Raw genomic sequence first — 14,930 nt, forward strand, 5'->3', positions numbered from 1 at the left:
GACTTGCGAACAGGCAGAAATCAGTGCCTGGCATTCTTGAACTGGGAAGTGAGCCAGAATCAGCTGCTCTGACTGAGATTGGGGAGTGTGAGGTTGAAGCCCAGCGCCTAAAAATATTTCATGCCAGAACGTGCAACTGTGTTGGATTATTTGGATTTTCTCCTTCCTGTGTTACCGTGGTTTATTAAACATTTTTGGGGGATGTACAACTGTCGCACAGGGTGTGCTCACTGGAATAAGAGTTGGACTTGCCAGATATCCATCCATTCATGCTCTTCCAAACTCTGCCTTGCAAATCTTCACCCTTTCCTTCCCTCGTGAAAGAGGGTTGTGGTTTTTTAAAAAAATTTAAATATCGGGAAGTTTGAGATGTTTTTTTTCCCCCAAATTTCTCTCCTTAGTGCATCTGACTTGGCACTTTGATTGGAGATGGGAGTCTGGTTTTCCATCCTTCTGAAGCTTCCTGAGCTTTCCTAACCTCGACGTACGATAGTTCATTTAGTGACCATTCAAAATTACCGTAGCACTGAAACGTGTGACCCATGACCATTTTTTCACACTCGTGACCCTTGCAGCATCCCCATGGTCGTGTGATCACAATTCAGACGCTTGGCCGCTGACTCGTATTTATGACGGTTGCGCTTAACCGCTGACCCAATTCGAAAATTGAAAATGAGGCAGGATTATGCATTTGTCGAAAATGTCATATTCAGTTTAATTTTGTTTTTGTTTTTTTTTTTAAAAATGCAAGTTTTCTGCTCCTTAATTTTGCATAGACTCTTGGGACCAATAACGCTATAGATCAGTGTTTCTCAACCTTGGTAGCTTGAAGATGGGTGGACTTCAACTCCCAGAATCCCCCAGCCAGCAGCGCTGGCTGGGGGATTCTGGGAGTTGAAGTCCACCCATCTTCAAGCTTCCAAGGTTGAGAAACACTGCTATAGATAGTCCTTGACTTACAACTATTTGTTTAGTGACCCAAGTTATGATGGCGCTGAATAAAGTGACTCATGACTAGTCTTCGCACTGATGATGATGGTTGAAGTTTCTGAAGGTCACATGATGGCCATGTGCATTGTTCCCAGGGGCTACTGACATACAAAGTCAATGAGCAACTCGTATTCGCTTAATGACTGCCTGATTTACTTAATAACCACAGTGATTCACTTACCTTAGCAAAAAGGCCATAAAAATCAGGCATCTCGCTTAATGGCCACTTCCCTTTACTATTGCAGATTCCAGTCCCAATAATGTAATTTGTAACTTGTGGATTAGCTGTATTTTGAACCCTGTCCTCTTACGTTTTACAGATTTTTTTTCTCTTACGACTAGCAAGGATTTGGGAGAATCTTTCAGGGCCAGGGAGATTTCTGAGAATTTAGAGTAGACTTAGATTATCCTGGTCTTATATAGCAGGAGTGCATATAGTCAAGGCTATGGTTTTCCCAGTTGCAATGTATGGCTGTGAAAGTTGGACCATAAGAAAGGCTGAGAGCCAAAGAATTGAAGCCTTTGAACTCTGGTGCTGGAGAAGACTCCTGCGAGTCCCTTGGACTGCAAGGCGATCCATCCGGTCAGTTCTAGAGGAGATCAACCCAGGGGTGAAATGCTCCTGGTTCAGACCAGATTGCCCAATCCAGTAGCGATGGCGGCGGATGGTTCGGAGAACAGGTAGCAAAAATCCCTGCCCACCCCCCATGCCCGGCTGAGCTGCGTGATCATCAGAGGCTTTTTTTTTTTTTTTTTTTTACTTTTAAAAGCATTTTTTCTACAATCTCTTCGGCCAAAACAATGCTTTTAAAAGTTAAAAAAAAAAAGCCTCTGATGATTGTGCGACTCAGCTGGGATCATCAGAGGCTTCTAAAAGCATTTTTTTCTGCAACCTCTTCGGCCGATGGCACTCTGGCCCATGGCACTCTGCAGGCCTCCCAAACCCTCTGCAGGCCCCATTTTTGTGAAAAACGGGCCCATTTTTGGTTTCCCAAACCCTCCATGTGTTGCGTTTTTGCCCTCCCCAGCCCCCAGGAGCACTCTGCAGGCCTCCCAAACCCTCTCTAGGCCCCATTTTTGTGAAAAACTGGCCTATTTTTGGCAAAAAAGGACGTGCGGGGTGGGGTTTCGGGAGGCGAAAAATGGCTGTATTCAGTGTATAAGACGCACCAACATTTCCACCCTCTTTTGGGGGGGGGGAAGTGTGTCTTATACTCCAAAAAGTATGGTAAATCCTTCCATTTCCCACTATCCTGTCAAAGCTGAAGAAGCTTCTTGGATAAGAAGTGAAATGTCTTCAGAAGAAAAAAACCCAAGAAAGTCCAGTTGCCTCCTGAAAAAGCACCTTTGCGACCTTTGGTTTCATCTTACCAAATTTATTAAAAGGAGACATCCATACCTCTCCCTCCCATATTCCAGTACATTAATATATAGTGGGCTGTGTTAGAACAGTGTTTTTCAATTTTGGCAACTTGAAAAAGGCTATGTTAGAAGCTCCAGTTTCAGTCCACATTCTCCTTGAACATAGTCTTCTTAAAGTTGTGTTTCTTTTTCTGGTCCAGTAGGCCCTCTGAATCAAGCAGTTGCTCTTGACAAAGTCACTTTTCCATTTTTTCACTGAGGTAGCTTCTCTCTCTCTGCTGTTCGTAGGGGTTTCGTTTGGTGGCGAAACGGATCTTTTCTTTAAAACGATCAAGACGGCAACGCTGAGGATGGTGCAGACGGTGCCTAAAACAATCGTCAAACCAAGGTAGATGTACCTGCAATAGGTTGAGAGACGCACCGGATCCATCACTTATATCAGGGAATTGCTGAGTTATGTCACTGAAATTCATTGTTTGTTATTTTTGAAAAGATGCTGTTTTATGAAAAGGTTCTGGTCCAAGGAGTCACATTTTATTTGACAGGAAATGAAAGCCTTTTCCATTCAGTTCTGGGATTTGACTATCATCTCTCTCTCTCTCCCTCCCTCCCCCCCTCTCTCTCATCTATCTATCTCTATCTCAACTGTCTATATCTGTCTGTCTGTCTGTCTGTCTGTATCTATCTATCTATCTATCTATCTATCTATCTATCTATCTATCTATAAATGGAATTACCAAGAGAGAGATGGAAAGTTGAACTTCTTCTTAAAGAGAGAAAGAGAGAGAGAGAGAGAGAGAGAGAGAGAGAGAGAGAGAGAGAGAGAGAGAGAGAGAGAGAGAGATGAATAGGTAGGTAGGTAGATGATAATAGGTAGCTACCATGTATCCCCCAAAATATTATATTAATCTTATATTAATTTTTGCTCCAACTGACACATTAGGTCTTATTTTCTGGTTAGGTCTTATTTTGGGGAAAATATGGTACTAAATGCATCCATCTGGCTGACAATCTTAACTGGGGCTTATTTTGGGGGGTAGGGCTTATATTACGAGCATCCTGAAAAATCATGCTAGGACTTATTTGCTGGTTGGGTCTTATTTTCAGGGAAACAGGGTAGATAACGAGATAGATAGATATCTACCTATCTATTATCATCTACCTACCTACTCCTCTTTCCCTCCCTCCCTCCCTCCCTATCTCTTTAAGAAAATGCTCAACTTTCCATCTCTCTCTTGGTAATTACAAGGTTTTTAAGTAAGAACAACTTTCTTAAGGATGGCATACTTGGATTTCTCCCCCTCTATGCTATTTTGTCCTCCTTCTTATGGTGAACATGGTCTTCCATTTAGGCATTTGTTGCACCTTGCTGTGCTTGGGAAAACTCTTTTCTCTGGAGGCCAAAGGAACAGTAATGGAATAAATCCACCCTGTGCACTTTGATTGTTTGTAGAACGACCTTGTTTGCTATCAAAGTCTCACTGCTAACTACACACTAGGCTGCCTCTCCTGATCAATGGGATGGCATCCAAAGCTAATGCTTATTTCTCTGAAAGAGAAGTTCATGAGCCTGTATGGTAGGGGTGGGTTCTAACCGGCTTTACTACCGGTTCTCTTTGTGTGTGCACTTTGCACGCGACCGCCTCTTCGGTCATGCACTTTGTGCGCGATCACTGTGCGCATGCTTGGTTTGCTCGCCTGCGTGCCAAACTTGCACTTTGCGCAAGAGCGTTGCGAATCTGCCCAACTGAGGAGCGGCAATCCGCTCTGCCGCACCTCTCAGCTGGGCGAAAAAAGAAGAAATTTAAGGTCGGCATAACGCCGAGGCGGGCGGGAGGGCCCAGCTCCCGAAGACAGAGAACTGTTCGGTGACATCATCTCGTCACCACTACCGGCTTTCGCGAACCGAGCCAAACCGGGAGGAACCCACCACTGCTGTATGGCACAGAAATATAAAAGAGAATATTTGTAGCTCAGAGTTGAACTGTGGGGTCCTTGATGCTCTCTGAGTTGCAGGTGTTTCACTGCCTAATTAGGTAAGTAGGTAATCCGCTAGCCCTGATGATGTTACCTATTTGAGTAATGAAACCTCTGCAAGAAGACAGAGGTGGTATTTACCGGTTCTCCAAACGACTCAAAATTTCCGCTACCGGTTCTCCAGAACTGGTCAGAACCTGCTGAAACCCACCTCTGGCACACATGCGGCCCTCCCAAGCTCTGTTTTCACTGGCAGAGGGTTGCAGGAGGTTGGCGCAGTCAAAAATAGAGCTCAGGGGCCTGTTTTTGCTGGCAGAGCACTAAGGACACTACAGTCGCCCACCCAAGTGATGTTAAGATGGCCATTCCCACCCAGCCATGCCCTCCCCCACCCCGAGATGCGGCCCTCAATGAAATCGAGTTTGACATCCCTGAGTATGGGTGAAGCATTGAACCTGTTGAACTGAATTTCAATTAATCAAAGGGTTCATTTTTGCAATTTGAGCAGAGAATTACCAGTCCAGATTTATCTCTACAGAGGCTTGTATTCTGTAAGGTTAACAGAATGTGTGGATTCCTAACTAGATGAGATTTATATACACACCATGGTACGTGTGTTACCCAGGAGAAAGCATTTTCATCCACCTGAAAAAAGTACAGTTGCCGATATTAGAATATAACTGCCATCTGTAGGATGCTGGAAAAATTACTCCTCCGATTAAATTTCCAAGAGTGTGGATTTTGTTTAAACTGTATCTAATTCTCAGAAATATTTTAGAACAGACTGTAATCAGGTGGTATTTTAGTCCTCTTAAATCCCTTCCCTAAGGGGAAGTAGTAAGGAGCAGGAGAAGAGGGAAAGAAAGTAAGAAGGAAGGAAGAAAGGGAGAGGGAAGAGACTGAGAAGAAAGATTGCTGTATAACAAAAAAGAGGAAATGGAAGAAAAGCAACCCCGAACACACAAATGAATATATGAAGATAAAGAAGAAATAGTTAAAAAATAAAAGAGAATAAATGTGAACAAACAGGAAAATTAGAATTTGAGAGCGAATGAAGATGTTGTTTATATAAATAAATATAGAAATATTGAGATATGAATTAAAGAAAAAATAGGGAAAAAAGGAAGATTTTGCCAAAAATTGTAATTGAGTAAAATGTATTTGAACTTGAAAAATTGTATAAGATAAGGAATGGCCAATACTCTGTTCAAAAAAAGATGCGGGTGAATGTGGGGGGAAAAAATCAATAAAATTTGATTAAAAAATAAATAAATAAATCCCTTCCCTTCATTTCCAGGGTTTAATTTAATACAGCAGAATTCAGCCTGTTGAAGGTCTTCTTCAACATGTGAACTATTATTAGTTTATAGCACATATTTAATATTATTAATAAATTCAGGAGTAATCGTTTTGGTTGTTCTGCTTAAAATAAGAGAACAAAACTATACAGAGGCATGTAAATAAATAGAAAACAGATGCACATAATAAAAAGAAAACATATTTCATTCAGATAATGTTGTGGCTGATCCTGACGATGAGGAGGCTGGTGTGGGGTTGCGCCAGCAGCCTGTGCAGCCAGCGCTCGCATCGGACAGTGAGGAGGCTGAAGAGGATGTGGTGCCAGAGGCAGAGACTCAATCAGGGCCTTCAGAACCTCCAGAGGCTCCTTCAAGTGGAGAGAGCGAAGTGGAGGAGCCCCTCCTCAATGCTCAAGCACGCAGGGCTGCCAAAAGGCAGGAGTGGCTACTCAGGAGGAGGAGGTCTCCTCGAGAGTAAGGTTTGAGGATAATTGGACACTCCCTTAGCCTATTTAAGTCCCACACAGTTAGTAATTTCTTGCTGGAAACAATGTGTAATTATTACAGAGCATTTTGGAGAGTGAGTGTCTTATCGTATCTTGTTTTCTGGGCTAGTTGCCAACCTTTGCCGGACTTTGTTTATTCTTGGTACGTTATAACTTTGATAAGGACCATTGGTGTGTGTCACAATCCTTGGGAATCTGGAGCTGGGGCAGAACAGATAAGTTGACTTAAATGTCATCATTTTTATAGCATCATTTTATTTATTTATTTATTTATTTATTTATTTATTTATTTATTTGTTTGTTTGTTTGTTTGTTTGTTTGTTCAACTTGTATGCCACCTTTCTCCGAAGACTCAAGGTGGCTTACAATGCATTTAAAAACCATATATAAAAATGTTAAAAATTAAAACATTAAAAACAATTTTGCATTTTATCTCACAAATACAGTGACCAAATATCCTTCATTATAAAGGACAAGCCTTTATTTCAGAAATCTATCCTTTGGATTTATTTATTTTTCAAAAACTCACTTTTGGTCTTTTAACTTTTACTGCATAAATGATAACACTTAATACAGTCTTTCACATCCATGTGAAAAATATGGAAATTGAACTGTCTTTTAAAAATAAATTTACGTATGTGGTGTAATTCTTAGATATCTTTAATAGAATATACATTTTTGCTTACATTTGGCCCCGATGTGTAAATTCGCAGGAACGCCAGACAATTTTTATATGGGCCATCATCTATAAAAGATTTGAAATCCCTTCTCGCTTGTGAAGTAGTCAAACTCTATGTTGCCATGAAAATAAGGCATAACTGATCACAACTGGACACAAAGACTTGTGTTTATTCATCATTTCAGGTTTATTACATGTTAGTTATCTTGTTCCAAGTAATTTCTGTTTTTACTTCATAGTTTAAAATATTTTAGATTTATACCTGCACATAACATACCATTATAGTTGCATATGTTACGTTTTTATTACAGAGATTCCTTGTTATGCTTGTATTTTATTTCATCCTTGAGATAAAATCCTCTTGATTTTACAGTACAGTCTTGTATATTTTCAAAACTTGTTGGTGATTGACAAACATTATTTTATTTGATGGTAAAAGGTAAAGGTAAAAGCTCCCCTCGCACATATGTGCTAATCGTTCCCAACTCTAGGGGGCAGTGCTCATCTCCATTTCAAAGATGAAGAGCCAGCGCTGTCCGAAGACGTTTCCGTGGTCATGTGGCCGGCATGACTAAATGCTGAAGGCGCATGGAACGCTGTTACCTTCCCACCAAAGGTGGTCCCTATTTTTCTACTCGCATTTTTACATGCTTTCGAACTATTAGGTTGGCAGAAGCTGGAACAAGTAACGGGAGCTCACTCCATTATGTGGTGCTAGGGATTCAAACCGCTGAACTGCCGACCTTTCTGATCGACAAGCTCAGCGTCTTATCCACTGAGCCACAGCATCCCGTTGATGGCATGAGCCCCAATACAAAGACAGAACAAACGTGCCAGAATAAACCAGTTTGATTTAAAAGATAAAGGCACACACCATGAAAAGTTAACTACCATTCCATCTTCATAAAATGAAAATGTGCTTAGCTCTCCAGACAAAAGTTCATCATCTATCAGACTAGCCAACAAATCTTCCATGTGCTTAATATATTAGTAAATGTTGAACATATGCCTAAGACACCTTGTAGGAGCCAAAATCTGTTTTATATAGTTGTTTCATTAGGGGAAAAAGGTCTACCTTGGTATTGGTTTCTATTTCTATTTGCACAACTGGGCCATTTGATTAAAAACACATGCTCTTCCTTCCTTAAACTATATTTTAGTTTATTTTCCTCAAAAACGTTCCCCTTCAGGACTCCAAAAGCAACATCAATTTGTCTTTTAAGTAGGTCTCTTCAGTCGATATATTTGGTTTCTGAAAACTGAGCAATTTAGCTGCAGATCATCCATAGACATTGTAAATCTTGAGATACAATAAAGGTAAAGTTATACCAAGGAGCAGCTATATGGTTTCTAGATTCCCCTCATTTTCTAAATATCTACTGGTCCATATCCTATATCATTAAATCACTTTGTGTTTTGATGCCTCTTTTACTGGAGAAAAAACCCCCCAATGAAATAGGAGACTGGAAAAATACAGAAAACCACGTTGCTATGAGGTGACATTATGGGAAAACCTGATATATAGCTTATGTGTTTACAGAAAAATCTCCAGCAGTTAAAAATATTCATTACATGAGAAGCAAAATATATCCTGGAGTGCCTCCAACTGATAAGGTATAGGAAGCGATTACAGATATCACCAAAAAATAGAGAAACATTTTGGAGCATTCCTTTCCTTGTGGACAAGGACCCAAGACAGCTGAAGAATGCCTTGATGAAGCCTCTGGAAAGTCCACACAGCTACAGACATAAAATATCTGAAATGAAGCAGAAATAAGTACAGTATGGGCTCATGCCCAGTGCTTAAATTTGGAGCAAGCTAAAAGGTTTACAGTCGAATCAGAAGTAGCCGGGGTGGACTGCTGGGGGTTCGCAGGGGTTCGGGAGAACCTCTAGCTAAGATTCGGTGCAGTTCGGAGAACCCCCAAATCCTACTCCTGGCTGGCCCCTCCCCTCCCAGGAGTCCCCACACAGCCCGTTTTCGAAGCAGGTAAGTGCAGGGCGCGCACGAAGGCTCAGGGAGGGTGAAAAACGGGCCTACCAGAAGTTCAGGAAGGACAGAAACCAGCCTGTTTCCAGCCTCCAGAGGGCCTAGGAACAGTTTTTGCCCTCCCGGAGGCTCTAGAAAAATCTCCAAAGTCTGGGGAGGGCAAAAATGCCCCCCCCTGTGGTGCAGGATGTCGAGTAGGCCATGCCCACCATGGCCACACCCACCCAGCAACCGGGCAGAGAACCTCTTGCTAAAATTTTTGAAGCCCACCCTTGGAAGTAGCTGAAGATGTCTAGTTTGATGAAAAGAAGACTAGGGGAGACATGATAGCAGTGTTCCAATATCTCAGGGGCTGCCACAAAGAAGAGGGAGTCAAGCTATTCTCCAAAGCACCTGAGGCAGGACAAGAAGCAATGGGTGGAAACTAATAACCAAGGAGACCTAATCTGACAGTTTCTAGTCTTTGAACCAGGTGAAACAAGAAGGTGTTTACCATGTTTTTCCCACTTCCATTGGATGTTTTACAACCAGCCAGACAAGGTGAGATATACGTGATCCCATTTTCTCCACATATAGGATCCCACTCATTTTTGGAGCATGCACATCCTGCATTGCACTCTGAAAACAGAGTTTGTTCATAGGAGGAGATTGGCTTGTTGCTAGTGGAGAAAAAGAGAAAATACTGCAAGATCATTGTAGGTTGTTTCTCAACAGCATGGAGTGACTGGACCCATGTAGGATCCTGACATTAAAAGTCTCCCTTTTAATAAACGTTGTCGGTTAGAAAAGATGCTACCCACTCTCCTTTCCAATATGAACCAAGAAATGATCCATCAGATAAGAGGGATCATTGTGTTCATGAACAATATTCGATCAAGACAGGAAGCTCTTTTAAGCTTTTTCCATCTCAGTCCAGAAGGTTCTTCATTGACAACCAGGGGTGAAATGCTCCCGATCCAGACCGGATCATCCAATCCAGTAGCGATGGCGGCGGGTGATTCAGAGAACTGGTAGCAAAAATCCCTGCCCCTCCCCATGCCCAGCTGAGCCGCGCAATCATCAGAGGCTTTTTTAAAAAAAATTTAAAAGCATTTTTTCTACCTCTTCAGCTGAAAAAATGCTTTTAAAAGCCTCTGATGTTCCCAGCTGAGTTGCCTGATTGGCAGAGGCTTTTAAAAGAAAAAGAGCTTCTGCCGATCAGGCAACTCTGCCGATCAGGCAACTTAGCGAGACCCTTACTTTTGAAGTGTTTTTTTCTAATTGGCTGCCTTTTGTTTTTTGTTTTTTAATTTCCTGATTCTATATTGCATTGCATTTTTATCTTTTGAAAGTGTTGTTTATTTTAAAACACTTAAGGAATAAAATTCATGACACTTAAAAAGTGAAAGTGGGACGGGACGTATCAAATGGAAAATACTTTATATGTAGATGACGTTGTAATCTTGTTTCATTTGGGAATGAGGACAGTGGCTGTCTTTTGCCTAAACCTCCCTGCCCCCAGTAATAAATTACCAAAATAGTGACTATTTTGCATGACAACACTGTAGGATTCATAAATGGCAACTTAATGAGACCCTCAATAGACCAGATGCATGCTTACAAATATTTTGGGGGGCAGTTCCAGGTTCTTGGAACACACAATTCATTTATCAGGCTAGTGTTGTACAACGAAGTTCTCAACTGTCTGAGAAACTGAGATTTTTTCCCCCATTAATCACCATGTTATTTGTATGACACTATTTTATCATATCTGCAGATTTTTAAGGTGTATGTATTTCTATATATGCTTGATCTGCATGTTTGATGTGTGTTGTGTTTTTGGGTCAAAGGCTGTAATAAAGGGAGGCCCCCAACCTCCTAAGGTCTTGGTTCAACTGCTGAACTCTTCTCTTTGTTAATTTTTTTTCTGATATAAAATCAGACATTGCATACCTGTTAATTAAGATCATTATTTACTGTTCTCCATTCCAGGATGACAAAAAATGATCCCTAATATTTCTTGTGCCACTACCTTTTCAGATACTTGAAACTCTCATCCAGGCTAAAGTAATGATGGAGGACCTATTCAAAATATTTCACAGGTGGCACACCAGGCCATTTTGGTGACCTACCAGGCCCCTCGATGTTCTGCAAGCCACAGGAGAGGGCCTTGCTCTTAGCATAGCCTCTGAACCCTTCAAAAACTGGGCAAGCATTCTTATGCAATTTTTTGGAGGCTCCAGAGACCTTATGATAGTAGGACCCTCTTGTATTACTTCCGGAGAAGAGTATCCGGAGAAGAGAGTACAACAGAAAGGATGTCTGGAGAAGCCTCCTTCTCCTCTCAGTCAAGGTGGGAATTTTCTGAATTTCTGACACAACAAGCCCAAAAGGTTCACCATCTAAGGCTAAGTATACCTGTTGTGGCCAAATCAGCCGAATCAGAGGAGGACAAGGGCAGCATCAAGGCAACCTGAGAGCTCCGAGGGGAAAAGAAGGAATGGAGCTGGCAGAGAGACAGACAGAAGTGGAGCCTGGGCCATCCATCAGCCCTCAGATGGAGAGTCAACAGCTCCCAGGTCTGGAGGTGGCTGATGAGGAAGAGGTGGAACAGCTGGGTCCAGTGCCTGACATGCGAATGCACAGAAGGCAGAGGAGAGGAGAGCAGTGGAAATCTGTGGGCCAATCCTTGGGAAGGAAGAGTCACCGCTGCTAGTGAAGCCCCACCCTAGCTCTGGGGATAAAAGGCACGGGGTGGAGATGAATAGATGTGGCAGACAACTATTCATCTCCCTGCCGGATAGACTTGTTAGCCTGCGGTGAGAGAGAAACTTTTTGCTGGGGCTGTTGGTGCTCCTAATAAAGGAATCATTGATTTAACTTCAGAGGGCTTGTCGTGTTTGGAGAGCTGGGTCAGAACGGTACCCAGTACTGCAGGAGATGACCAGGCTAAGCCCATGGAGGGGTGGGGGTGTCAAATGTGTCATCAGTCTCAAGTCACTTTGCACCCACAAGAGACTTGAAGTCCAGCCCACCTTAAATTCCATTGACCTTTATCTATTGCCAATTTGCTTTGACCGTTAGTAGATCAGATTTTTGTAGAGCTAGAATGCAATAAAACTGTATTCATTTGAACCACTTTGGCTCCACGTTTCCTGTGCTTGATAATTCTTCCTTATTCTGCCCTCACTGAGTTTAAATTGACAGTCACTTGCTCACAAACATTGCTTATCTTCTAAACTCTTTTGAATCTTCCTTAAATTTGGTACCCAGGACTTGATGAAAGGACTTGAACTACAGTGTGACCAATACTATTAAGTCCTGGACCATTGAGGCAATTACAAGACAAATCACAAACTCCATTCTCTTTTATGACCCTGGTAATTTGTTAATTTGAAGTAGGGTTGGGGTGGCTCGATGGAGCTGAGCATTTACTGACCGGATGCCCTTCTTGACGCCACGTGGAGTTCACGAACCCCATTAAGAAAAAAAAAAAAAAAGAACAGTCACCAATATGATACCACAGAATTATATTTATGTTTTTTTCTTCACATTGCAACATCCATGTTGTTCATTTTGTGACACATTATCTCTAATAATTCTGAATATATATTTACTATAATACATTATACCAAGAGGCACTTCCAGTAATTCTGGCAAAAAAGGAGCTTCATTAATAGTGTCTAACTTACAAAACAGTAAAAATAAATAATATTTATCTAAAAGATTTCTCCTGTTTCTCCGCCTGTACAGAATCTATTTTGTACAAAACATTTATCAGCCATTAACTAAAAATCACCTAACGAATACTCGTGAAGGGAATATATTAAGTATTGCTACATGTCTTAAGTGCAAGATATCTGTGAAAAGAAAAGCCAACAGAGATTTCAGTCAGTTTGTGAAAGACCATTACCTTAAAAATACAAGGCCTTGTTTTTGAAGTTTTTGCTTTAAAAGAAGTTTGGTTACAACAATCTTGGCAATATATAAATATAAATTAATGCAGGTAGTATTTAGTGAAAAGAAGACCGTGTTTAAAAAATTGACATCTACAAATACTGAATGCAGGAGGTACAGTTCTACAGTACAACAATGGTTGGCAATTCCACCTACTTGGGAGGGTTGAAAATGTCACAACTGAATCCCTTTTATAAAGCCTGAAAATCCCTTTTATAAAGCTTGAATTTAGTGGGGCACTGTGAAGGGGCAAGCAGTGTGTTGTTATGACACAACAGATGCTACTTCTTTCTTTCAGCAACGTCTTCAATCCCAACTTGAAATTTAAAAAAAACCCCAAAGAAACAGAAGAACCATTCAGGTAGTGAGGTCCTTCTAAATTGCTATTTCTCCATCATCTTCCATCTTTCCTTTGCTTTGGCTCTTCAAAGAATGTTGAAGAGTCAATATTGGCTGCCCAACAACTTTCAAGAACTCTCATTTCTATCTATCCGGGATGGCTATTCTAGTTCAGGAGATCATTGGTGCCTTACTAGGATGATGGCTATAACGGTAGGCCATGGTGGACGGACACACAAGTCAACACTAGTTGACTTGAAAAATTAATGGGCCTTGGAAACATTCAGGTCTGGCTTGATCACCTTCACCTGTCGCCGTCCCCTTTTTTTCTTTATGAAGAAAATAGTACTTCATGATATTGCTTTTGAGGAAACCTTCAACTCTTACTATGAAACCCACAACTCTACCAAGAGACCTTGATGGGGCAGACAAACCAACAATGACTGAAAGACTCAAAACCTGCCTAGGTAAACTGGAACAATGGGTCCTTCAAGCCACAGCCACTATGGTTTCTTGAATGCTCAGATTGAACTCAGAGGACTCAAATACAACCATGTGCTGAAGGTTCACCTCTCAAGTTAGGAATCAACACTATTTGGTCTGAAGAGAAACAAGAGTGAATTGGCTTTAATTCCTATGATGGTCAAATACAGAGCCATCTTTCAAAGATTGCTGGGGATAATCATTCTTAAATTTTGGTGCAAATAGGATAGATGGGTGGGTGGGTTGTCTTAATTTCATGGATGTTAGGCATCACCTGTGCATGGAACATTGCAAGGATCAGAGATGGAAAAGTTACATCTCTTTGCGCACGAGCGCAAGCACTTTCCATTCACGCAGGATGCCGTGGAGCTATGCATGCATCCGCCACTCACACTGCCCTACCGCCCTCAAGCTGGGCTGCCAATCTGGAAAGTTTGGAGACCGCTGCTCTCACAAATGTACCTACATCAGTTTCATGTCTGCTAGCAATCCCTAGAAAAAAAAAATCAGAACTGGAGAAGACCAGCAGATAAACAATCCTCTTTAGATGTGGGTTGGTACAATTGAACAGGAGAAAAGATTGACATGAAAACACAAACACTCCGACATCCAGCAAGTACTTTTGTTTCAAACGTAGAACATATTTCTAGGCAATTTAAAGCCATTAGACTCCGGTTTGTCCTCCGAGAAGGAGAGCTTATATAATAGTCACTAGAATGTGAGAATCATCTCTCTAATGTGCACTTGAACAGTGGCGTCTGCAAGATATTATTAAAAAAATAAATTAAAATTTAAGATGGTGGCCGTGATGGTGTAATCAAAGTTTCTACCCCCACTTTTCTTTTGCGTATTATGTACAACACACACAAAAACCAGGCAAAGCATTGATTGCATTGTCGTAGCTGCCAATCTTGACTTTCTGGCCGTACTTTGTGGACCAGGGGTCTCCAACCTTGGCAACTTTAAGACTTGTGGATTTCAACTGAGGAACTCTGGGAGTTGAAGTCCACAAGTCTTAAAGTTGCCAAGGTTGAAGATCCCTGCTGTGGACAACCCTATGCAGCTGGAAGGGCCACAAGGGGACAAATCTGAGATGTTTGCTTCAAACATCATACATGAAGACTTGCTACACACTGTATAACCTTCTCAGAAATGGAGTGTTTTAACTATTTCAAAGACATTGGTGAGTTATGGGAAAAGTGCGAGAGGCTGAACTATTTTACTAACTAATTCTAATGTGCATTTCCCGCTTCACTTGGAACTGGCTTAATCTAAGTGAAGGGAGGCAAGGATGATGCTGGTTTCAAACATGGCTTCCCAGACTGGATGGCACCAAAACACCTGATCTTCTTCTTTTTTTAAATTGAGTG

The sequence above is a fragment of the Pantherophis guttatus genome, chromosome 7 (assembly GCF_059756535.1).
Source record: "Pantherophis guttatus breed Tessera chromosome 7, ASM5975653v1, whole genome shotgun sequence".
NCBI lineage: Eukaryota > Metazoa > Chordata > Lepidosauria > Squamata > Colubridae > Pantherophis > Pantherophis guttatus.